Here is a 26,409-nt window from a genome sequence, read left to right as displayed (position 1 = left end):
CTGTACTGAGCTCACATGCTCGTGTTAATGCTATCAATTCCGCTGCTTGAGCTGATTTCTGTGGTATGCGTGCTGTCTCCACTATCGTTTGTAATGTGGTAATTGCATACGCTGCTGAAGTCGTACCATCTGGTAGCTTCAGACATGATCCGTCCACCCACAGTTCTCCATCTACATCTGGAAAGGGCGTATCCTGGAGATCAATACGACCCTTTGTTTGTTCCTCAGTCACGAGAATACAATCATGCGCTTTCCGCGCCTCAGGCTGGGTTTCGGGGTATGGCAACAATGTTGCCGGGTTTAACGTTACGCACCTTTTCAACGTAATATGAGGAGCCAAAAGCGTCAACTCATATCCCGTTAAACGGGCGCTGGTCAAATGCTGCGTCTTCGTTTGATTGAGCAGGGCATCGACAGCATGGGGGACTAATACCAACAGCTTATGAGATAACACAATTCCCTCGCTTTGGCGTATTGACACAGCTGTCGCCGCAACCGAGCGAAAACACCCTGGTAATGCTCGGGCGACAGGATCAAGTACAGCCGAAAAATATGCACAAGGGCGCTGCTTATCGCCGTGCATCTGCACTAAGACTGACAATGCACATCCATCTTTCTCATGCACATACAACGAAAAGGGCTTTGCATAATCAGGGGTCCCTAACACTGGTGCTGAACAAAGGGCCTGTCGTAGTTGCTGAAAAGCAGTATCACACTCATCTGACCAAGGGATTGGGATAGGCGTGTCCTTTGTCAAGAGGGCTAACAATGGCTTAGCTATGTGCGAAAACCCCAATATCCACTGTCTACAAAAAGAAACAAGGCCCAAAAATGCACGCACATCCTTCTGTGTGGACGGTCTCGGTGTGTCCAAGATTACTTGGATACGATCCGGTGTGAGTGCACGTCCCTCCTTAGACAAAAGGTGACCCAAATAAGTCACCTTTGGTCTACAGAATTGCAATTTCTTCCTAGATACCTTATGATTGTGGGATGCTAAAAAGGAAAGTAAGGATAGCGTACTTTTTTCACACAACTCCAGGGTGTCAGCCGCCAGCAAGATGTCATCGACATATTGAATGAGGGCGACCCCCTCGAGCAGAACAAAGGAATCCAATTGTCTTTTCAAAGCCTGACTGTAAATGCTAGGGCTTTCTGTGTAGCCCTGGGGAATCCTACAAAAACGATAAGATCTATTATTTAATGTAAACCCAAAAAGATATCGGCTATCAGGGTGAATGGGAATGGAAAAGAAGGCATTCTTCAAATCAATCACTGAGAACATGGTCGCCGTAGGCGGGACCAAGGTAAGCAACGTCGTGATATCGGAAACCACTGGGTATTGAGGTATCACGATCTTGTTCACTTCTCTCAAATCAATTATAAACCGATAAACTCTGGCATCCGTATCCTTTTTCAGTATGGGAAGAATCGGACTGTTACAAATGTTGTAGGGGACTTCCTCCACTACCCCTACCGCTATCAAATCCTGCACTATCTGTATGAGAGCCTCCTCACCCTCCTGGGAAATACGGTACTGTGGGAGGCGTGGTAACACCGCCCCCTCCTGGACGCTAATGTGGACCGGTGGAATCACCATTTGTCCCACATCAGTATCCGAAGTTGCCCACAAAGCACGAGGGAGGGTGGATAACAGCGCATCCTCTGACATCGCACACATCCGTTCAGATCGGGGGTAATTGTCATTCAATATTACCCGCACCCCAGCAGGGGAGCAACGGATCGTAGCCCTAAAATGCTTTAACAGATCAAGACCCATAATGTTGTCCGGTGTGTACGGGGCAAGCAGAAACGGACAGGGTGCAGAAAAAGAATCAACCTTAAACATGAGGGGCTGTGAAAGAGGGCTTCGGGAGAGTGTACCGTCAAACCCTACCGATGTGACCATTAAGCCGGATGGGGGAGCCCCCGGAACCAATTGCTTAGACAATGCACTACGTGTCGCTCCTGTATCCACTAGGAACTGATCAGTAGAGCCCAAAACCTCAGCCGATACATAAGGGCCCTTCTGATCGACCGGCACCTCAACTGATTCTAACCCCCATCCAACGCATTCCTATGCATGCTGAGAGTCATGGTACCCCGACCGGTCAATCCCCGACGCTTGGTACTGATGCTGGCGATCAAAAACGTTTGATCTATCGCGGTGCTGCCCAGCAGAGTCAAAACGAGCCTGTTCGTTAGAATTCCCTCGAAGGTTCGAGAAACCCCCTCTACCTCGCGGGCCACCGTGGGTATGCCCCTGACGCGCTGCATGCAACACCGGGCAGTCCCTAGCCCAATGACCCGATTGCTTACAATACGCACATTGGTTCCTATTCAAATCAGATCGGCCCGAGGGAGGACCATAAGATCCTCCCCTACCTCTATTACTACCCCGTCGGGGCGGACCATAGACTTGTGCCAACATCACCTTTGTTTTCAAATCTTTCGATTTCTTTTCCTCCTGGCCCTTTGCTTCTTGCTCCTGACGCTCATAATACTGAGCGATAGTCAGGAGGGCCGTCGGTGTAGCGGAAGACCAAGAACTTTCACTCGCCTTTAAACGGGCCGCAACTGCCGGCAGCAGATTAGCCACATATTTATCCGCAAAAAGGTGGCGTCCCGTATCGTCGGTAAGCGACTGGCCACTAAAATCATGAAACGTCTCCTCAAAGCGCGTAAAGAAGTCCGCAACTGACTCGTCAACTTTCTGTTTACATGCAGCTAACATATTCCAGTCAATCTTTTTAGGGGGGATAATGGTCTTCAACTTAGCCACGATAGCAGCAGGGAGATCTACAATATTCTGGGGCGGTTTCTGCGCGGGCTTCCTCTCCCTATCCTCATCCTCCAGTTCAGACCATCGAGCCTTAAAAGTGGCAACATAATCTACCTTTCGCACGGATCGCCACATATCCGGTGGTAGAATGAGGCCAAAGAACAGATCTAAATCTGCTAAAGTCATAACGCAAGAATTCAAGGCTCCCTCGACTTCTTCGTAGAAGGCCGCTGGATTCTTGCGGGGGTCAGGCAGCGCATTCTTTAATGCCATAACATCAGCTCTATGCCACGGAGTGTAAACCCAATTATACACAAAATATCCCTTGGCATCCGCGGAGGTAATGTCCGAGCTAGTCCCCGCTCCTTTAGGAGGAACATACAAAGGCGCCGCCTCGCGCATTGGCTTAGCATGCACTAGATCGCTCTTATCTGATTGAGAGGTGGATGAATGGCCGCCTCCAGTACGCGAATCCGACCGCTTTTCCTCCTCAAGATGTTGGCGCGCTTTCTCTTTAAGGTCTGCTGCCTCATCCCGCAACGCAAACAGTCGTCGAACCGCCTCAGGCGCCTTAGAGGGAGAAAAAACACCATTACGCAATGCTTTAGAATCTGATACCACAGCAGCAGGTTCAAAGACACTGGAATATTTCCGAAAGGCAGTAATCACTTCATCAGAAAAGTGTCCCAAGAAATACAACCTTTCCCTATCCTGCCACGGCTCCCAAGAAGCCAACAGCTCATCAAGGGATAACTTGCCCTTACATGCACGATAGGAAAACTGTCGAAGCTCACCCATTCGCTCGGCCGATAACATGGACCGCGTGTCTACCTTACTCGAACCCGATCCAGAATCTTGTGGCCTCGGGGCAGACGCGCCAACATAAGGAGGCGGAGAGCGATCTAGTAAATAAAAATCATCATCAAGATTATTAAGGACAGGATAAAGTGGCTGCCGAACAGCATATTGACCCGAAACTTGCAGCCTACGCTCTTTCTCTTGTCTCTCTGTCTGTTCTCTGTCTTCCCGACGCTTCGCTTCCTGGGCTCGCACATGATCATTCTTCCGTTGTTCTTTATCAAACAGCGCTTTCTCACGCTTCTCTCGCTCACGCACCTCCTTCACCCACAACCGCACACACTCAAACATATCCTGACGAGCACGCCGCTTACACATACACTGTTCCACATACTCAATCTTACGTATATCAAACGATCCATACAAAGGCCATCGTAACTCAGGATCTTTTTTTGTATATTTCCTCCATACTGTGCTGTACATTATGGAAGAAAGACCATGCTTCACATACATATCCCTATTAGGAGTTCCCTCTGGGGGAGCTGGAGCAGATTCCTCGAGGTTCAACCGGTTTCCGAAACAGCAACACCACTTACGGAGTGCGCTGAAAGCAGGCATGCTCAGAAATAATGCAAAATATGCAATATTATAGAAAAATGGCACTTAATCGTTGCGCCGTTCAAAGTTACACAGCTCCGGAGAAATCTCTCCACATTACCTGCCTATATGTGTTGCAACGCATATATTTTCACAAAGACAAATACAAAATATGACTAGTCATCCCAAATCAAACTCAAATAGCCAGATCAGGCTTCAAAAACCGTACACCGGTTCTTACCAATCAAGAGTTCAGATTCCAACTGCCAAGCTCCACAATCGCCCAAACGGCTTTCACGGCAAGACCGACAGAAGAGGTCTCAGTCGAGGACCGGCGCCACCCAGACGGTCAGCTCGGAAGGGAAGGAAGAAAAACCTCGGGATGCCAGGGCTAAGACGCCGCTGGCAGTGATCACGTCCCCGGCCAAATTCCTCACCTTCGTCGCGACCAGTCCTTCGAGCATCCGAGTCGCCGATGAGCCCCACGTGACGGGCGCCAATTGATGAATCCAGGCCCCAGCTAGGCCCGCAGGACACAAGGGTTCGCTCTCCTGTAATGGAATCTATAAGGAAGTTGGCACGGAAACTGCAAAGTACAAAGACAGCATTTGTTAACCCTTAAGGGTGGTCCTACAATCCACACAACACTCTTCAGTATTGCATAGAGTAGCACAAAGAACTTACGTACATGGTCCCCTTTTATACACAATAGAGGGGCTCATAAGTGGGTGGATACAACATGAGGCCGAAGAACATTACCATTTATGGTCATTTTCGATACTGAATCAATATGTGGGCGGAGCTAACACACTCCTTGAGCCCGCGAAAACATGGTCAAGCAAGGCTAACTGATAACAGATGTGGTCAAGTCTGGGCATGCGCCAGATGGACAAAGGAGCTATTTATAGACTGTTACTAGGCAGATTACAAGAGCAACTAACACAGAGGCTGGACTCTTCTCGTGGGGAACACGTGGAAGCATGACAATACAAAATGGAGTCCAAACTTCGGTCAACATAACAAAGAGAACATGATCTAAACTAAGGGAATGAATGTCTTCAGTAAATGCTTAATCACATCGTCGTTTCAATTTACAACAACACGACAGGATTAAAATGGCCCGATCTCCTGCCCCTGGCTCTGTTGTCTGTAAGAACTACTCCCCATTCACGGAGTGGTATCTCCCCCTATGAAGTCATTTTTGGCAGACCGGCCAACGTATGGGGAGTACCCCGGCCCAAATCTTTCAGGGACATTGATCATCCTATGTTGACTGACTATTTGTATGTTTTGACTAAAGATCTTCGTTCCATTCATCAACAGATATCTGCCGCACTGCAGCCCCTGCCGGAGGGTCCTGGACACAGCGTAGAACCGGGACAGTGGGTCCTGGTCCGAAACTACCAACGGAAGTCGAGTTTGGATCCGCGCTGGTCCCGGCCGTACCAGGTGCTCCTGGCCACGCGAACGGCGGTGAAAGTCGAAGGGAAGCAGCACTGGATCCATATCTCCCATCTTAAGCGAGTTCCCCTCCCATTGCCAAGGGAACAACTCGACCAGGAGGAAGGTCAGCCAACTCAAGGTGAACCCAGCACAGAAGAGTCACTTTCCCCGGACACCCGCAGAGAGGTTGACGGGCAAGGGGAGAGTGCTGTGAGTGTGGAAACCCCTTTCTGTGGCCACCCAATTGTCCAAAGTGAAGCATCTGGTCGGGAGCCCAGCTCCTCGTCTGACCCCTCTGTGCCCACCTTGTTTGCGAATCCCGAAACCTCTGGTCGGGATCGATATCACCTGCGGCCCCGGAAATAGACAATCCCAGGTCTAGTCCCGGCAAGTGCAGCTGGAGGCCCCCGCAGAGACCTGAGGATTGTTGGAACACTGGACTGAACTCGTTGAGAGCATGGAACTTTAAGTAGAGCTCTGTTCAGAACGAAGATAGAGACATTGATCAGATGAACGAAGGGGCCCAGGTGGAGTTCTCTTTTCAACACGGGTTGCGTCAAGTGTGACTCCAACGCGAGAAGTTTTTACCTTTTTACCTTTTTGTTTTTTCTGAACAATAGGAGTCTGCCTGTGAGGCTCTATACGGACACAGGAAAGAAGCACCCTCCGGCAGGTCGGACTGCTTGTAGACCCCCTTTTCCCGAGATTATATTGGACTTCTAGTGAGGAAATGTACCCTTTTGCTCGTTTTGTCCCTGAAGACGGGCGTCCCATAGTACCCCGTGCCGTTCCCCCGCATTTGCCAATGTTCTCCTCATGGAGCTTGCGTGTTAAAATTGTTTTCATTTCTATACTGATGGTATCATTTGCACTATGTTTAGGTTTGTTCATATATCTAGAGTTTCGTCATCCTGTACACACCTTGATAATGTCTACTCCTGCCCCTAAGGAACATCATTTCCAGACCTTTGCCCCTCATAAGGAAAGACACCGACAGACATATGTACATAATGCTTTTATTGAAATGCTGCACCAGACTCATAGCTCCACAAACATTACCGATTGTTGGGTCTGTGGGCTTCTTCCGTCAGTGATGCATAAGCAAGATTTGTTTATATCAGTGCCTTTATCTTATTTAGGTAGTTGCGAAGCTTGGTTTAAAATGTTATCCATGTTGTACGACTACACTATAGATGGACGTCGATTCTCAGAGAAGGATTATGCTTTGATTTTAGCATATATAGAGACACACCAAGGTTTTACCCCTAATGCTGAGGGAACGGATGGTACCCTTGACCCCACCGCCTGCATGAATGTATACACTGATCATGAAAATGATACCTGGTTGAGGGATGAAGTACTGGATTTCATGACTTTTAACTTTACTGAGTATTTCAAATACTTCCAAGAGCGAAATGTCTCAGATGAAAAAATCATTCCGGTCCCGGTGTTGAATACATCCTCCTCTTTCTGCGTGCAGGGTACTGGGCATTTGTTCGTAGGGTATAGTAGATGTAATTACACTTATAGACTGCAGACATTCAGTAGCCCCCCTACACTCACCCCTCCCAATGTTTATTTTGTGTGCGGTGAAAACGCATACACTTGGCTACCCAGAGGGTGGATGGGTAGGTGTTACTTATCTTTCCTTTACCCACCAGTTTACATAGCTCCTTCTGATTATCATAAGTCTCATTCCTTAAAACGGCGGAGCCTAAAAGCTGAAGCCGCCAGTAACGATGCCACTGACCAGACCGACACTCCAGCCCAACACTTCGTTGATATCATAAAAGGGGCGTTGCCCATATGGGGACCCATCCTCAATAGTAAGGAAGTTAGGAGGTTATCCAGAGTGGTGGAAGGGGTGGTTAATACTACCGCGGGGATATTAACTAATATCACGGTGGAGCTCCAGGCGACCCGGCTCGTGACTCTTCAAAATCGTCTTGTTTTAGATGTTATCCTAGCTGATCGTGGAGGAGCTTGTAGAGTCATCGGCAGTTCCTGTTGTGTATATATACCTGACTCCGCCCCTTCCGTCCATCTAGCTATCCAGAAACTGCATCGACTGGCCTCTGAAATTCACACCGAGACTGGTACTTGGTCCTTGTCCGGGTGGTTTTGGGATTTGGTGACCACCTGGGGATGGAAGTTATTCATGATTCTCCTGGGAGTGGTAGGGTTCCTTTTCACCTGTTGCATTTGTCTACAGTGCGGGCCGGCCTGCTGTGCATATTGTGCTGCTCAGGTTCGCCGATCCATCCCTAAGCCCATGCCCGTCCAAACCAGGATAGATGCTCAGCGGGCTCAAAAGGAGATGCATGACTTAATGCAGATCGATGAGGGTATTTTTGAAGACTGACTCCGTTATTAGCTATGCTGCGCTAAAAGGGCCGTTCTGAGGTATTCAAGGCATTATGGTATGATTAGCGCAGTATATCTAATGATGGTATGATTAGCCATGGTGCATTCAAAGGATCGAAATCCCCGTTACATTTAGTATGACAAAAGGGCCGAGAACCGAACCGCCTCCATCTTGGATTGCAGCTCTTTCGCTTGGGAGTCACGTGGCCTTTTTACACACCATCTGCCTTTTCCCTTCTTCAGTAATTATTAGGAGACAGAGTTGCTGAGAAGCAAGGTCACATCTGCTAAAAGGGAGTATCAAGCGAATTCCTCTAGACCTGGGACGAGAAGGGAGTCACCCTTCCGACCTTCTCCGTAAAGATAGTAACCCTTTGTATGTGTAACCGAAACTAGAAATAGGCATGAGCTCATTAGGGGTGCCAGGACTAACTGGTACTTTTCCACATATAAGGTTTTGTATGCTGTGCTGATAATGTATAAAAGTGTGTTACTGTCAAGGAGCCAGCAGTCTTCCTCGGCGCACCTGATGGGTGAGGATCGACGAGGCTCCTCTATATAGAGATCTATGGTGACTAATAAACGTTTGAACCTTCCACGTTGCCAACTGCTCCTTATTTTACTTGATATTGCGGGCCAATGGTAAGTGTGGCCCTTGGAATAATTATTTGGACACAACACCAGGGAGTTCTGGGCTGCATGAGCAGTGAGAGACTAGCCTGTCCAGGGAGTGCTGGCCTGCACGGGCAAGTAGAAACTACCCTGTCCAAGTAATACTAGGCTGCATGAGTAGGGAGAGACTAGCCTGTCCAGGGAGTGCTGGGCTGCATGTGCAGGGAGCAACTAACCTGTCCAGGGAGTGCTGGGCTGCATGGGCAGGGAGACACTAGCCTGTATAGAGAGTGCTGGGCTGCATGAGCAGGGTGAGACTAGCCTGTCCAGGTAAAACTGGGCTGCATGAGAGCAGAGAGCGACTAGCCTGTCCAGGTAATACTGGGCATCATGAGCATGGAGAAACTAGCCTGTCCAGGAAGTGCTGGGCTGCATGAGCAGGGAGACACTAGCCTGTCTGGAGAGTGCTGGGCTGCATGAGCAGGGAGAGACTAGCCTGTCCAGGTAATACTGGGCTGCATGAGAGCAGGGAGCGACTAGCCAGTCCAGGGATTGCTGGGCTGCATGAGCAGGGAGATACTAGCCTGTACAGGGAGTGCTGGGCTGCATGAGCAGAGAGAGACTAGCCTGTCCAGGGAGTGCTGGGCTGCATGAGCAGGGAGAGTCTAGCCTGTCCAGGGAGTGCTGGGCTGCATGAGCAGGGAAACACTAGCCTGTCTAGAGAGTGCTGGGCTGCATGAGCAGGGTGAGACTAGCCTGTCCAGGTAATACTGGGCTGCATGAGAGCAGGGAGTAACAAGCCTGTCCAGGGAGTTCTGGGCTACATGAGCAGGGAGAGACAAGCCCGTCCAGGTAATACTGGGCTGCATGAGCATGGAGAGATTAGCCCGTCCAGGTAATACTGGGCTGCATGAGCATGGAGAGACTAGCCTGTCCAGGGAGTGCTGGGCTGCATGAGCAGGGAGACACTAGCCTGTCTGGAGTGTGCTGGGCTGCAAGAGCAGGGAGCGACTAGCCTGTCCAGGGAGTGCTGGGCTGCATGAGCCGGGAGAGGCTAGCCTGTCCAGGGAGTGCTGGGCTGCATGAGCAGGGAGAGGCTAGCCTGTCCAGGTAATACTAGGCTGCATGAGCAGGGAGAGACTAGCCTGTCTGGGGAGTGCTGGGCTGCCTGAGAGACTAGCCTGTCCAGGGAGTGCTGGGGTGCATGACAGAAGGGAGCGACTAGCCTGTCCAGGGAGTGCCGGGCTGCATGAGCAGTGAGAGACTAGCCTGTCTATGTAATACTGGGCTGCATGAGCAGGGAGAGACTAGTCTGTCCAGTTAATACCGGGCTGCATGAGCAGAGAGAGACTAGCCTGTCCAGGTAATACTGGGCAGCACGAGCAAGGAGAGACTAGCCTGTCCAGGTAATACTGAGCTGCATGAGCATAGAGAGACTAGCCTGTCCAGGGACAGCTGGGCTGCATGAGCAGGGAGACACTAGCCTCTCTAGAGAGTGCTGGGCTGCATGAGCAGGGTAAGACTAGCTTGTCCAGTTAATACTGGGCTGCATGAGAGCAGGGAGTGACTAGCCTGTCCAGGGAGTTCTGGGCTGCATGAGCAGTGAGAGACTAGCCTGTCCAGGGAGTGCTGGGCTGCATGAGCAGGGAGCAACTAACCTGTCCAGGGAGTGCTGGGCTGCATGGGCAAGTAGAAACTACCCTGTCCAAGTAATGCTAGGCTGCATGAGTAGGGAGAGACTAGCCTGTCCAGGGAGTGCTGGGCTACATGAGCAGGGAGCAACTAACCTGTCCAGGGACTGCTGGGCTGCATGGGCAGGGAAACACTAGCCTGTCTAGAGAGTGCTGGGCTGCATGAGCAGGATGAGACTAGCCTGTCCAGGTAAAACTGGGCTGCATGAGAGCAGAGAGCGACTAGCCTGTCCAGGTAATACTGGGCTGCATGAGCATGGAGAAACTAGCCTGTCCAGGAAGTGCCGGGCTGCATGAGCAGGGGGACACTAGCCTGTCTGGAGAGTGCTGGGCTGCATGAGCAGTGAGAGACTAGCCTGTCCAGGTAATACTGGGCTGCATGAGAGCAGGGAGCGACTAGCCAGTCCAGGGAGTGCTGGAATGCATGAGCAGGGAGAGACTAGCCTGTCCAGGGAGTGATGGGCTGCATGAGCAGAGAGAGACTAGCCTGTCCAGGGAGTGCTGGGCTGCCCTGCATGCGCAGGGAGAGTCTAGCCTGTCCAGGGTCTGCTGGGCTGCATGAGCAGGGAAACACTAGCCTGTCTAGAGAGTGCTGGGCTGCATGAGCAGGGTGAGACTAGCCTGTCCAGGTAATACTGGGTTGCATGAGAGCAGGGAGTAACAAGCCTGTCCAGGGAGTTCTGGGCTGCATGAGCAGGGAGAGACTAGCCTGTCCAGGTAATACTGGGCTGCATGAGCATGGAGAGACCAGCCTGTCTAGGGAGTGCTGGGCTGCATGAGCAGGGAGACACTAGCCTGTCTGGAGTGTGCTGGGCTCCAAGAGCAGGGAGCGACTAGCCTGTCCAGGGAGTGCTGGGCTGCATGAGCAGGGAGAGGCTAGCCTGTCCAGGGAGTGCTGGGCTGCATGAGCAAGGAGAGACTAGCCTGTCCAGGTAATACTAGGCTGCATGAGCAGGGAGAGACTAGCCTGTCTGGGGAGTGCTGGACTGCAGGAGCAGGGAGAGACTAGCCTGTCTGGGGAGTGCTGGGCTGCCTGAGAGACTAGCCTGTCCGGGAAGTGCTGGGGTGCATGAGAGAAGGGAGAGACTAGCCTGTGTTGGGAGTGCTGGGCTGCATGAGCAGTGAGAGACTAGCCTGTCCATGTAATACTGGGCTGCATGAGCAGGGAGAGACTAGTCTGTCCAGTTAATACTGGGCTGCATGAGCAGAGAGAGACTAGCCTGTCCAGGTAATACTGGGCAGCACGAGCAAGGAGAGACTAGCCGGTCCAGGTAATACTGAGCTGCATGGGCATAGAGAGACTAGCCTGTCCAGGGACATCTGGGCTGCATGAGCAGGGAGACACTAGCCTCTCTAGACATTGCCGGGCTGCATGAGCAGGGTGAGACTAGCCTGTCCAGGTAATACTGGGCTGCATGAGAGCAGGGAGTGACTAGCCTGTCCAGGGAGTTCTGGGCTGCATGAGCGGTGAGAGACTAGCCTGTCCAGGGAGTGCTGGGCTGCATGAGCAGGGAGTAACTAACCTGTCCAGGGAGTGCTGGGCTGCATGGGCAAGTAGAAACTACCCTGTCCAAGTAATGCTAGGCTGCATGAGTAGGGAGAGACTAGCCTGTCCAGGGAGTGCTGGGCTGCATGAGCAGGGAGCAACTAACCTGTCCAGGGAGTTCTGGGCTGCATGAGCGGTGAGAGACTAGCCTGTCCAGGGAGTGCTGGGCTGCATGAGCAGGGAGTAACTAACCTGTCCAGGGAGTGCTGGGCTGCATGGGCAAGTAGAAACTACCCTGTCCAAGTAATGCTAGGCTGCATGAGTAGGGAGAGACTAGCCTGTCCAGGGAGTGCTGGGTTGCATGAGCAGGGAGCAACTCACCTGTCCAGGGAGTGCTGGGCTGCATCGGCAAGTAGAAACTACCCTGTCCAGGTAATATTGGGCTGCATGAGAGCAGGGAGAGACTAGCCTGTCCGGGGAGTGCTGGGCCGCATGAGAGATTAGCCTGTCTGGGGAGTGCTGGGCTGCATGAGCAGGGTGAGACTAGCCTGTCCAGGTAATACTGGACTGCATGAGCATGGAGAGACTAGCCCGTCCAGGTAATACTGGGCTGCATGAGCATGGAGAGACTAGCCTGTCCAGGGAGTGCTGGGCTGCATCAGCAGGGAGACACTAGCCTGTCTGGAGAGTGCTGGGCTGCAAGAGCAGGGAGCGACTAGCCTGTCCAGGGAGTGCTGGGCTGCATGAGCCGGGAGAGGCTAGCCTGTCCAGGGAGTGCTGGGCTGCAGAGCAGGGAGAGGCTAGCCTGTCCAGGGAGTGCTGGGCTGCATGAGCAAGGAGAGACTAGCCTGTCCAGGTAATACTAGGCTGCATGAGCAGGGAGAGACTAGCCTGTCCGGGGAGTGCTGGACTGCAGGAGCAGGGAGAGACTAGCCTGTCTGGGGAGTGCTGGGCTGCCTTAGAGACTAGCCTGTCCGGGAAGTGCTGGGGTGCATGAGAGAAGGGAGCGACATGCCTGTCCAGGGAGTGCTGGGCTGCATGAGAAGTGAGAGACTAGCCTGTCCATGTAATACTGGGCTGCATGAGCAGGGAGAGACTAGTCTGTCCAGTTAATACTGGGCTGCATGAGCAGAGAGAGACTAGCCTGTCCAGGTAATACTGGGCAGCACGAGCAAGGAGAGACTAGCCTGTCCAGGTAATACTGGGCTGCATGAGCATAGAGAGACTAGCCTGTCCAGGGACTGCTGGGCTGCATGAGCAGGGAGACACTAGCCTCTCTAGAGAGTGCTGGGCTGCATGAGCAGGGTGAGACTAGCCTGTCCAGGTAATACTGGGCTGCATGAGAGCAGGGAGTGACTAGCCTGTCAGGGAGTTCTGGGCTGCATGAGCAGTGAGAGACTAGCCTGTCCGGGGAGTGCTGAGGTGCATGAGCAGGGAGCAACTAACCTGTCCAGGGAGTGCTGGGCTGCATGGGCAAGTAGAAACTACCCTGTCCAAGTAATACTAGGCTGCATGAGTATGGAGAGACTAGCCTGTCCAGGGAGTGCTGGGCTGCATGAGCAGGGAGCAACTAACCTGTCCAGGGACTGCTGGGCTGCATGGGCAGGGAGACACTAGCCTGTCTAGAGAGTGCTGGGCTGCATGAGCAGGGTGAGACTAGCCTGCCCAGGTAATACTGGGCTACATGAGAGCAGGGAGCGACTAGCCTGTCCAGGGAGTGCTGGGCTGCATGAGCAGGGAGCAACTAACCTGTCCAGGGAGTGCTGAGCTGCATCGGCAAGTAGAAACTACCCTGTCCAGGTAATATTGGGCTGCATGAGAGCAGGGAGAGACTAGCCTGTCTGGGGAGTGCTGGGCCGCATGAGAGACTAGCCTGTCTGGGGAGTACTGGGCTGCATGAGAGCAGTGTGTGACAAGCCTGTCCAGTGAGTGCTGGGCTGCATGAGCAGTGAGAGAGTAGCCTGTTCAGGTAATACTGGGCTGCATGAGCAGGGAGAGACAAGCCCGTCCCGGTAATACTGGGTTGCATGAGCATGGAGAGACTAGCCCGTCCAGGTAATACTGGGCTGCATGAGAATGGAGAGACTAGCCTGTCCAGGGAGTGCTGGGCTGCATGAGCAGGGAGACACTAGCCTGTCTGGAGAGTGCTGGGCTGCAAGAGCAGTGAGTGACTAGCCTGTCCAGGGAGTGCTGGGCTGCATGAGCCAGGAGAGGCTTGCCTGTCCAGGGAGTGCTGGGCTGCATGAGCAGGGAGAGGCTTGCCTGTCCAGGGAGTGCAGGGCTGCATGAGCAAGGAGAGACTAGCCTGTCCAGGTAATACTAGGCTGCATGAGCAGGGAGAGACTAGCCTGTCCGGGGAGTGCTGGACTGCCTGAGAGACTAGCCTGTCCGGGGAGTGCTGGGGTGCATGAGAGAAGGGAGCAACTAGCCTGTCCAGGGAGTGCCGGGCTGCATGAGCAGGGAGAGACTAGCCTGTGTTGGCAGTGCTGGGCTGCATGAGCAGGGAGAGACTAGCCTGTCCATGTAATACTGGGCTGCATGAGCAGGGAGAGACTAGCCTGTCCAGTTAATACTGGGCTGCATGAGCAGAGAGAGACTAGCCTGTCAAGGTAATACTGGGCTGCATGAGCATGGAGAGACTACCCCGTCCAAGTAATTCTGGGCTGCATGAGCATGGAGAGACTAGCCTGTCTAGGGAGTGCTGGGCTGCATGAGCAGGGAGACACTAGCCTGTCTGGAGTGTGCTGGGCTGCAAGAGCAGGGAGCGACTAGCCTGTCCAGGGAGTGCTGGGCTGCATGAGCCGGGAGAGGCTAGCCTGTCCAGGGAGTGCTGGGCTGCATGAGCAGGGAGAGGCTAGCCTGTCCAGGGAGTGCTGGGCTGCATGAGCAAGGAGAGACTAGCCTGTCCAGGTAATACTAGGCTGCATGAGCAGGGAGAGACTAGCCTGTCTGGGGAGTGCTGGACTGCAGGAGCAGGGAGAGACTAGCCTGTCTGGGGAGTGCTGGGCTGCCTGAGAGACTAGCCTGTCCCGGAAGTGCTGGGGCGCATGAGAGAAGGGAGACACTAGCCTGTCTGGAGTGTGCTGGGCTGCAAGAGCAGGGAGCGACTAGCCTGTCCAGGGAGTGCTGGGCTGCATGAGCCGGGAGAGGCTAGCCTGTCCAGGGAGTGCTGGGCTGCATGAGCAGGGAGAGGCTATCCTGTCTGGGGAGTGCTGGACTGCAGGAGCAGGGAGAGACTAGCCTGTCTGGGGAGTGCTGGGCTGCCTGAGAGACTAGCCTGTCCCAGAAGTGCTGGGGCGCATGAGAGAAGGGAGCGACTAGCCTGTCCAGGGAGTGCCGGGCTGCATGAGCAGGGAGAGACTAGCCTGTCCAGTTAATACTGGGCTGCATGAGCAGAGAGAGACTAGCCTGCCAAGTAATACTGGGCTGCATGAGCATGGAGAGACTAGCCTGTCTAGGGAGTGCTGGGCTGCATGAGCAGGGAGACACTAGCCTGTCTGGAGTGTGCTGGGCTGCAAGAGCAGGGAGCGACTAGCCTGTCCAGGGAGTGCTGGGCTGCATGAGCCGGGAGAGGCTAGCCTGTCCAGGGAGTGCTGGGCTGCATGAGCAGGGAGAGGCTAGCCTGTCCAGGGAGTGCTGGGCTGCATGAGCAAGGAGAGACTAGCCTGTCCAGGTAATACTAGGCTGCATGAGCAGGGAGAGACTAGCCTGTCTGGGGAGTGCTGGACTGCAGGAGCAGGGAGAGACTAGCCTGTCTGGGGAGTGCTGGGCTGCCTGAGAGACTAGCCTGTCCCGGAAGTGCTGGGGCGCATGAGAGAAGGGAGACACTAGCCTGTCTGGAGTGTGCTGGGCTGCAAGAGCAGGGAGCGACTAGCCTGTCCAGGGAGTGCTGGGCTGCATGAGCCGGGAGAGGCTAGCCTGTCCAGGGAGTGCTGGGCTGCATGAGCAGGGAGAGGCTATCCTGTCTGGGGAGTGCTGGACTGCAGGAGCAGGGAGAGACTAGCCTGTCTGGGGAGTGCTGGGCTGCCTGAGAGACTAGCCTGTCCCAGAAGTGCTGGGGCGCATGAGAGAAGGGAGCGACTAGCCTGTCCAGGGAGTGCCGGGCTGCATGAGCAGGGAGAGACTAGCCTGTGTTGGGAGTGCTGGGCTTCATGAGCAGTGAGAGACTAGCCTGTCCATGTAATACTGGGCTGCATGAGCAGGGAGAGACTAGTCTGTCCAGTTAATACTGGGCTGCATGAGCAGAGAGAGACTAGCCTGTCCAGGTAATACTGGGCAGCACGAGCAAGGAGAGACTAGCGTGTCCAGGTAATACTGAGCTGCATGAGCATAGAGAGACTAGCCTGTCCAGGGACAGCTGGGCTGCATGAGCAGGGAGACACTAGCCTCTCTAGAGAGTGCTGGGCTGCATGAGCAGGGTGAGACTAGCCTGTCCAGGTAATACTGGGCTGCATGAGCGCAGGGAGTGACTAGCCTGTCCAGGGAGTTCTGGGCTGCATGAGCAGTGAGAGACTAGCCTGTCCAGGGAGTGCTGGGCTGCATGAGCAGGGAGTAACTAACCTGTCCAGGGAGTGCTGGGCTGCATGGGCAAGTAGAAACTACCCTGTCCAAGTAATGCTAGGCTGCATGAGTAGGGAGAGACTAGCCTGTCCAGGGAGTGCTGGGCTGCATGAGCAGGGAGCAATTAACCTGTCCAGGGACTGCTGGGCTGCATGGGCAGGGAGACACTAGCCTGTCTAGAGAGTGCTGGGCTGCATGAGCAGGGTGAGACTAGCCTGCCCAGGTAATACTGGGCTACATGAGAGCAGGGAGCAACTAGCCTTTCCAGGGAGTGCTGGGCTGCATCGGCAAGTAGAAACTACCCTGTCCAGGTAATATTGGGCTGCATGAGAGCAGGGAGAGACTAGCCTGTCCGGGGAGTGCTGGGCTGCATGAGAGATTAGCCTGTCTGGGGAGTGCTGGGCTGCATGAGCAGGGTGAGACTAGCCTGTCCAGGTAATACTGGGTTGCATGAGAGCAGGGAGCAACTAGCCTGTCCAGGGAGTCCTGGGCTGCATGAGCAGGGAGAGACAAGCCCGTCCAGGTAATACTGGGCTGCATGAGCATGGAGAGACTAGCCTGTCCAGGGAGTGCTGGGCTGCATGAGCAGGGAGACACTAGCCTGTCTGGAGAGTGCTGGGCTGCAAGAGCAGGGAGCGACTAGCCTGTCCAGGGAGTGCTGGGCTGCATGAGCCGGGAGAGGCTAGCCTGTCCAGGGAGTGCTGGGCTGCATGAGCAGGGAGAGGCTAGCCTGTCCAGGGAGTGATTGGCTGCATGAGCAAGGAGAGACTAGCCTGTCCAGGGAGTGCTGGGCTGCATGAGCAGGGAGAGACTAGCCTGTCCGGGGAGTGCTGGACTGCAGGAGCAGGGAGAGACTAGCCTGTCTGGGGAGTGCTGGGCTGCCTGAGAGACTAGCCTGTCTGGGGAGTGCTTGGGTGCATGAGAGAAGGGAGCAACTTGCCTGTCCAGGGAGTGCTGGGCTGCATGAGAAGTGAGAGACTAGCCTGTCCATGTAATACTGGGCTGCATGAGCAGGGAGAGACTAGTTTGTCCAGTTAATACTGGGCTGCATGAGCAGAGAGAGACTAGCCTGTCCAGGTAATACTGGGCAGCACGAGCAAGGAGACACTAGCCTGTCCAGGTAATACTGGGCTGCATGAGCATAGAGAGACTAGCCTGTCCAGGGACTGCTGGGCTGCATGAGCAGGGAGACACTAGCCTCTCTAGAGAGTGCTGGGCTGCATGAGCAGGGAGTGACTAGCCTGTCAGGGAGTTCTGGGCTGCATGAGCAGTGAAAGACTAGCCTGACCAGGGAGTGCTGGGCTGCATGAGCAGGGAGCAACTACCCTGTCCAAGTAATACTAGGCTGCGTGAGTAGGGAGACACTAGCCTGTCCAGGGAGTGCTGGGCTGCATGAGCAGGGAGCAACTAACCTGTCCAGGGACTGCTGGGCTGCATGGGCAGGGAGACACTAGCCTGTCTAAAGAGTGCTGGGCTGCATGAGCAGGGTGAAACTAGCCTGCCCAGATAATACTTGGCTATATGAGAGCAGGGAGCGACTAGCCTGTCCAGGGAGTGCTGGGCTGCATGAGCAGGGAGCAACTAACCTGTCCAGGGAGTGCTGGGCTGCATCGGCAAGTAGAAACTACCCTGTCCAGGTAATATTGGGCTGCATGAGAGCAGGGAGAGACTAGCCTGTCCGGGGAGTGCTGGGCCACATGAGAGACTAGCCTGTCTGGGGAGTGCTGGGCTGCATGAGAGCAGTGTGTGACTAGCCTGTCCAGTGAGTGCTGGGCTGCATGAGCGGTGAGAGACTAGCCTGTTCAGGTAATACTGGGCTGCATGAACAGGGAGAGACAAGCCCGTCCCGGTAATACTGGGCTGCATGAGAATGGAGAGACTAGCCTGTCCAGGGAGTGCTGGGCTGCATGAGCAGGGAGACACTAGCCTGTTGTTTGACCCGGCCTCATGGCGTGGTCCCGGATCCTCCTACCAGACCAAACGGGGGCAACCCCAACCCTTCGGGGCCCCCCCGAGCTTGTACCCCGCTACCCGCACCAGCCTTAGCGACGCGGCCCGCCCGGGCCTCGGTCCCTGCGAAGCCCCAACATCAAGGCGCCAAGACCTGACCCAAGGGGGCTGAGTGGCCACTCCACCGATCCCGGAGGAGGGGAGTTTCGATGGGGCCTCCCGCCGGCCCCCGACACCTGGGCCCGAACGCCCTCCTGCCTCCCGGGGCGATGGCTCCACCTCCCGCTGGGTGTCTGGACTCTCTCATCCCGGCCCCTCCGGCCCCCCAGGCGCGAGGGTCCGGACATCAAAGGGCTCCAGCCATATATCTGGGGCAGCCCACAACCAGGACGGCAGTTGTATCCTGGAGTCCCGAGCCCTGCTGATCGAATCGCGGCTGACCCTACGGAGAAAGACTCCTTGCCTGGAACTGAGAACTCGAGCCCTGCTGACTGCGTCGCGGCTCCCCCTTACTGAGAAGAAGACCCTCACGGAACATCGGAGCCCTGCTGACCTCGTCGCGGCTCGACCTCGCTGAAGCAACCACCGGAGCCCTGCTGACCTCGTCGCGGGCTGATACTGAGACTGTCCCGCTACCCCCGTACCTAACCAAACGCAGAGACTCTTTTGGATCATTTGATCCACCTGTAAATATTGCCACGGAGACCTACCCGTAATTCTGATAAACGACTTGTGAGCCTTGATACCCTGGTTGTGTCCCTTTGTGGTGGGAGGGGATTACTTGGTTGTACGATCCTAGGAGAAGGACCTCGCCCAGGAGGCTTCTCAGCGGCGCTCGGCTGTATCCTTACGGAACGGTGCCTCTCGGGGTGGTCAGTCCGACACCACCTGACTCCCCGGAGGTCGCCCTTCTAACATTGGTGGCCAGCGGTGCGATCCGAGCCCGACGCAAATTGTACAGCGAGTAACTCACCGGGACCACCGGGTCACCCCCCCGCCAGTTGGCGGCCGCGGCCCTGGGAGAAGGGGGAGAAGATGAAGAGAACGACGACGCAGAGCCAACCGAATGGGAACCCGCCGCCATGACCTTGGTATGCCTGGGCAGCCGGGAAATGGTGCCCCGGGCTCCCATCCCGAGCAACACCCAGAAGTACCAACAGTGGGTCACCATTAATGGACACCGGGCCGAAGCCCTCCGCGACACCGGAGCCAGCGTGGCAGCTGTCCGCTGCCACTTGGTGACCCCCGAACAGATCATGCCTAATGTACTGTGCCTCGTCCGGTCGGCAGACAACACCGAGAGCTTGTGCCAGATGGCCCGGATTCCCTTCGAGTGGGGGGGGAGTGTCGGGCATGCTGAAGGTGACCGTCCGCGACGACGCCCCCGTAGACTGCCTCCTGGTGAACGGCCTGGAAAGTTCCCCCTGGGCCCACGTCGAGCGCCGAGAGCATCTGGGAATGCTGGGACTGCCCGAGTGGGTTTGCGCAACCACCCGGTCCACGACTGCCCGGGCCATCCAGCCGAGCCTACCTGCTCCCCCCGAAGAGCGGGAGTGGCCCGAACCGCCACCCCCCTCCGTCGAAGAAGAAGCCGACGCTCAGTCCGGCCCGCCAGAAATCCCCCCGTACGAGGTCGTCGCACTCGGCGACCTACCCGAACTCGCCCAATGGCGCCAAGAAGGTGGCCCCAGGGAGCAGTTCCGCCAAGAACAGAAAACCTGCCCCTCCCTCGAAGGGACCCGGCAACAAGGAGCCGCCCAGGCCACCGGAGAACAAACGGGGACCCACTGGGTCTATTGGGACAATGACCTCCTCTACAGCGAGCAGAAGACCGCAGAACTGGGGGCCGGCTGAGTGCTGGTGGTCCCCCTCCGATTCCGAGACTTCCTCCTCAATCTGGCGCATGACGTGCCCCTTGCCAGGCACCTGGGGCAAGACAAAACCTACAGCCGCCTGGTGACCCACTTCTACTGGCCCCGAATGCGGAAGGACGTGGACAATCATTGCCGCCCCTGCCCGACCTGCCAAGCCAGCGGGAAGAGTGGGAGAAAAGTCAAAGCCCCTCTCCAACCCTTTCCATTAGTAAACACTCCGTTCGAACGGGTAGGGATCGACATCGTGGGGCCTCTGGACCCCCGAACCTCCCAAGGACATCGCTTCATCCTCGTCCTGGTCGATCATGCCACCCGATACCCTGAGATCATCCCTCTCCAAACAGTGATGGCCCCCGTAGTGGGCCGGGCCTTAATGGGAATATTCTCCAGAGTGGGTTTCCCCCGGGAGGTCGTGAGCGACCGAGGCACGAACTTCATCTCAAAATATATGCGGTCCCTGTGGCAACAATGCGGGGTCACCTACAAGTTCACCACCCCGTACCACCCCCAGGGGAACGGACTAGTCGAACGATTTAACAGGACATTGAAAGGAATGATCAAGGGCCTGGAGGAGCCCCTAAGACGCAAATGGGACGTCCTGCTGCCCTGCCTCCTGTTTGCCTATCGGGAGGTCCCACAGAAGTCTCTGGGGTTCAGCCCCTTCGAACTCTTGTACAGACACCTTGTCCGGGGCCCCCTCAGCCTGGTCAAAGAAGGCTGGGAGACTACCGTCCAGGATGCTCCACCCGACGTCTACCGGTACCTCCTGACCCTGCGGAATCAAACCCGGAAATTCAGGGAACTGGCCGAAGCCAACCTCGAGGCCAGCCAGGAGGAAATGAAACGCTGGTATGACCAGAACGCCTCCTCCATCGAGTTTGAGCCAGGCCAGCAGGTCTGGGTCATGTCGCCCGTTGACCCTTGTGCTCTCCAGGACAAATGGACCGGGCCCTTCAAGGTAGTAGAGAAAAAGAGCCCCGTCACCTACCTGGTCGACATGGAATCCCCCAGGATCCCCTCCGGGTTCTCCACGCCAACAGGCTCAAACCCCACTTTGCCCAAACGGAACTTAGCCTGCTGATGGCTACAGACGATGGGGCCGAGGACGACTCCGAGCCCCTACCCGACCTCCTGAGAACCTCCGAAAAGGACGGCTCCGTAGAGGGAGTCATCCTCTCCGCCACCCTAACTGCGGAGCAGCGCCAAGAGTGTCAAAGACTGCTGCATCACTTCGCTGCTCTCTTCTCCCTCACTCCCGGAGTCACCCGATGGTGCGTCCACGACATCGACACCGGGGACAGCCCCCCCGTGCGACACCGAGCCTACCGAGTCCCCGACCGGGTGCGGGCCTGCATCCACGCCGAGGTCTCCAAGATGTTGGCCCTGGGGGTCATCGAGCCCTCCGACAGTCCCTGGGCCAGCCCTGTGGTCCTGGTGCCGAAAGCTGCCGCCCCGGGTGCCAACCCGGAGCTCCGGTTTTGCGTGGACTACCGGGGATTAAATGCCGTCACCAAAACCGATGCCCATCCCATTCCTCGGGCAGATGAACTGATCGACCGCCTAGGAGCAGCCCGCTACCTTAGCACCCTTGACCTCACCGCCGGATACTGGCAGATCAGGCTCACCCCGGGCACCCAAGAGCGTTCTGCTTTCTCCACCCCCGATGGCCACTACCACTTCCGAGTGATGCCCTTCGGCATGAAGAATGCCCCGGCGACCTTCCAAAGACTAGTGAACAAGGTACTGGCCGGCCTAGAAGCGTTCAGCGCCGCCTATCTGGACGATATTGCGGTGTACAGCAGCCACTGGGCCGAACACCTGAGGCACCTCTGGGAGGTTCTGACCGCCCTCCAAAGGGCCGGGCTCACAATAAAAGCCAGCAAATGTCAGATAGGCCAAGGATCCGTAACCTATCTGGGACATCAAGTGGGGAGCGGCCATGTGGCCCCCCTCCAGCCCAAGATCGACGCCATCATGGCCTGGGAGCCCCCAGCCACCCAAACCGCTGTGAGGGCCTTCCAGGGACTCACGGGCTATTACAGGCGGTTCATTAAGAACTACGGAAGCATTGTGGGCCCCCTCACGGAGCTCACCTCAAAGAAGCAACCAAAGAAGGTGCACTGGACGCCCCTCTGTCAGGTGGCCTTCGAGACCCTCAAGACAGCGATGTGTACCGCCCCGTGCTACAAGCTCCCGACTACAGCAAAGAGTTCGTGGTACAGACTGATGCCTCGGAATGCGGAGTCGTGGCTGTCTTGTCCCAAGTGAACTCTGAGGGGATTGACCAGCCGTTAGCCTTCATCAGCCGGCGCCTGCTGCCGCGGGAGCAAAGATGGAGCACCATTGAACGAGAGGCCTTCGCCGTGGTGTGGGCCCTCAAGAAGCTCCGGCCCTACCTCTTCGGCACCCACTTCCGGGTCCAAACCGACCACCGGCCCTTGCGGTGGTTAATGCAGATGAGAGGCAAGAACCCGAAGTTGTTGCGATGGTCCATCTCTCTGCAGGGGATGGACTTCACTGTAGACCATCGGCCCGGCAACGACCACGCCAACGCCGACGGCCTATCCCGCTTCTTCCGCCTCGGTGAGGAGAACACCCAAGAAGATGGGTGACTCTCCCTGCCTTCCGCTGGGGGGGACGCCTGTTGGACCCGGCCTCGTGGCGTGGTCCCGGACCCTCCTACCAGACCAAACGGGGGCAACCCCAACCCTTCGGGTCCCCCCGAGCTTGTACCCCGCTACCCGCACCAGCCTTCGCGACGCAGCCCGCCCAGGCCTCGGTCCCTGCGAAGCCCCAACATCAAGGCGCCAAGACCCGACCCAAGGGGGTCGAGTGGCCACTCCACCGATCCCGGAGGAGGGGAGTTTCGATGGGGCCTCCCGCCGGCCCCCGACACCTGGGCCCGAACGCCCTCCGGCCTCCCGGGGCGATGGCTCCACCTCCCGCTGGGTGTCTGGACTCTCTCATACCGGCCCCTCCGGCCCCCCAGGCGCGAGGGTCCGGACATCAAAGGGCTCCAGCCATATATCTGGGGCAGCCCACAACCAGGACGGCAGTTGTATCCTGGAGTCCCGAGCCCTGCTGATCGAATCGCGGCTGACCCTACGGAGAAAGACTCCTTGCCTGGAACTGAGAACTCGAGCCCTGCTGACTGCGTCGCGGCTCCCCCTTACTGAGAAGAAGACCCTCACGGAACATCGGAGCCCTGCTGACCTCGTCGCGGGCTGATACTGAGACTGTCCCGCTACCCCCGTACCTAACCAAACGCCGAGACTCTTTTAGATCTCTTGATCCACCTGTAAATATTGCCACGGAGACCTACCCGTAATTCTGATAAACGACTTGTGAGCCTTGATACCCTGGTTGTGTCCCTTTGTGGTGGGAGGGGATTACTTGGTTGTACGATCCTAGGAGAAGGACCTCGCCCAGGAGGCTTCTCAGCGGCGCTCGGCTGCATCCTTACGGAACGGTGCCTCTCGGGGTGGTCAGTCCGACACCACCTGACTCCACGGAGGTCGCCCTTCTAGCACCTGTCTGGAGAGTGCTGGGCTGCAAGAGCAGGGAGCGACTAGCCTGTCCAGGGAGTGCTGGGCTGCATGAGCCAGGAGAGGCTAGCCTGTCCAGGGAGTGCTGGGCTGCATGAGCAGGGAGAGGCTAGCCTGTCCAGGGAGTGCAGGGCTGCATGAGCAAGGAGAGACTAGCCTGTCCAGGTAATACTAGGCTGCATGAGCAGGGAGAGACTAGCCTGTCCGGGGAGTGCTGGACTGCAGGAGCAGGGAGAGACTAGCCTGTCTGGGGAGTGCTGGGCTGCCTGAGAGACTAGCCTGTCCGGGGAGTGCTGGGGTGCATGAGAGAAGGGAGCAACTAGCCTGTCCAGGGAGTGCCGGGCTGCATGAGCAGGGAGAGACTAGCCTGTCCATGTAATACTGGGCTGCATGAGCAGGGAGAGACTAGCCTGTCCAGTTAATACTGGGCTGCATGAGCATAGAGAGACTAGCCTGTCAAGGTAATACTGGGCTGCATGAGCATGGAGAGACTAGCCTGTCCAGGGAGTGCTGGGCTGCATGAGCAGGAAGACATTTGCCTGTCTGGAGAGTGCGGGCTGCATGAGCAGGGAGCGACTAGCCTGTCCAGGTAATACTGGGCTGCATGAGAGCAGGGAGCGACTAGCCTGTCCAGCGAGTGCTGGGCTGCATGAACAGGGAGAGACTAGACTGTCCAGGGAGTGATGAGCTGCATGAGCAGGGAGAGACTAGCCTGTCCGGGGAGTGCTGGGCTGTATGAGCAGAGAGACACTTGCCTGTCCAGGGAGTTCTGGGCTGCATGAGCAGAGAGAGACTAGGTAATACTGGGCTGCATGAGCATGGAGAGACTAGCCTGTCTGGAGATTGCTGGGCTGCATGAGCAGAGAGAGACTAGCCTGTCCAGGTAATACTGGGCTGCATAAGAGCAGGGAGCGACTAGCCTATCCAGGTTCTGCTGGGCTGCATGAGCAGGGAGAGACTAGCCTGTCCTGGGAGTGCTGGGCTGCATGAGCAGGGAGAGACTAGCCTGTCCAGGTAATACTGGGCTGCATGAGCAGGGAGAGACTAGCCTGTCCAGCGAGTGCTTGGCTGCATGAGCAGGGAGACACTAGACTGTCTGGAGAGTGCTGGGCTGCATGAGCAGGGAGAGACTAGCTTGTCCAGGTAATACTGGGCTGCATCAGAGCAGGGAGCGACTAGCCTGTCCAGGGAGCGCTGGGCTGCATGAGCAGGGAGAGACTAGCCTGTCCAGGAAGTGCTGGGCTGCATGAGCAGAGCGCAACTAACCTGTCCAGGTAGTGTAGGACTGCATGAGTAAGGAGAGACTATCCTGTCCAAGTAATACTATGCTGCATACGCAGGGAGAGACTAGTCTGTCCGGGAATTGCTGGGCTGCAGGAGCAGGGAGAAACTAGCATGTAGGGGAGTGCTGGGCTGCGTGAGAGACTAGCCTGTCCGGGGAGTGCTGGGCTGCATGAGCAGGGAGAGACTAGCCTGTCCAGGGAATGCTGGGCTAGATGCCCGCAGGGGACACAGGTGCCCTGTGGAGTCAAAAGCGTGCAGGGTCCTGGCTACAATGTACAGCCAGGACAATCTGCACAACCATGCCAGCTGCTTGTGTCTCAGCTGCAACCTGCAGGTGCCCGCACTGCCACCCCCCAACCACCATCAAGACTGCCTTCTAAGCAACACAAAAGCAATATTACACATTCCAGAAGCAATGTTATATTAACGCACTGCCCTTGCCTGGAAGCTGTGGACGAGCCTCTGTAAAGTGCCCTCTGTGTGTGTGTAGTAACTTGGTCCAGATAGGTATGAGTATTTCAGGAGTATTTATTGTACAAGTTACATGTCCAGACGTTCATCCCACCAGGAGCAGCCAGCGTGCTACTCAGCCCTATCTCCAACTTTGACTTCTCAGTCCCAACATTTTACAATACATCATCTATGGAGTCTTCCGCTGTCAGAGAATGAGGTGACGTGAACAACATTAGAGCCAGTATACTACAGTGTGTAGTTCATGATATATCAAGAAAGGGCAAAAACACAAGCAAGCGAGGCCCATGTGCAGGTGCACAACCAGACACCCCGCTGCTGCTGGGAGGCTTACTGGGCTCCCAGTTGACTGTGTTTACTTCTCTCCTCCACCTCCTCAGCACGCTTGCAAGACAGTCTGTCCCCTGCCCCGTCTCCCTGAAGGAACTGGTGTGTGGGACCACCTGTGTGCAATGTGTTGTGAAACATGCTGTGTGGCACCTGGGCCTCTTAACCTGTAAGACAACACATAAAACTACCGAAATTGAAAACAACAAAACTTGATGGAAATGGGTTGAACAACCAGCAAGTCGCCTGTTCCATTCCTGGCCTTTAAATCAACAAATCAGTGCTGTCTGTGAGCTGTAACTTTGTTGTATTTAGTTGAACCGACTGGAGTTACACACCTGAAAACAACAATTTGCAAAAGGATAGACAAGGATTGGAAAATTGTGTCCTTGTGACTAGCCGCTGCCGCTGCAGGTAAGAGCGGTGGGCAGTGGGGCCAGCTGGGGGGGATTTGAGAGACGACCATGAGAGAAAATTAATTATTTATTTAATTTACCCTTATGGTCGTCTCTCAAAATCCCCCTCCACCTCACCGCCGGCCCCACCGTTCTTACCTGCAGCGGCCGTGGTTGCTTGTGACATGGAGTCACCTGTTTTTCCTAGAGTTCCACAACGTCATTACACG

This window comes from Triturus cristatus, chromosome 8, assembly GCF_964204655.1.
Source record: "Triturus cristatus chromosome 8, aTriCri1.1, whole genome shotgun sequence".
Lineage (NCBI taxonomy): Eukaryota > Metazoa > Chordata > Amphibia > Caudata > Salamandridae > Triturus > Triturus cristatus.
The sequence above is the reverse complement of the archived record's forward strand: the minus strand, read 5'-3'. Positions refer to the sequence as shown.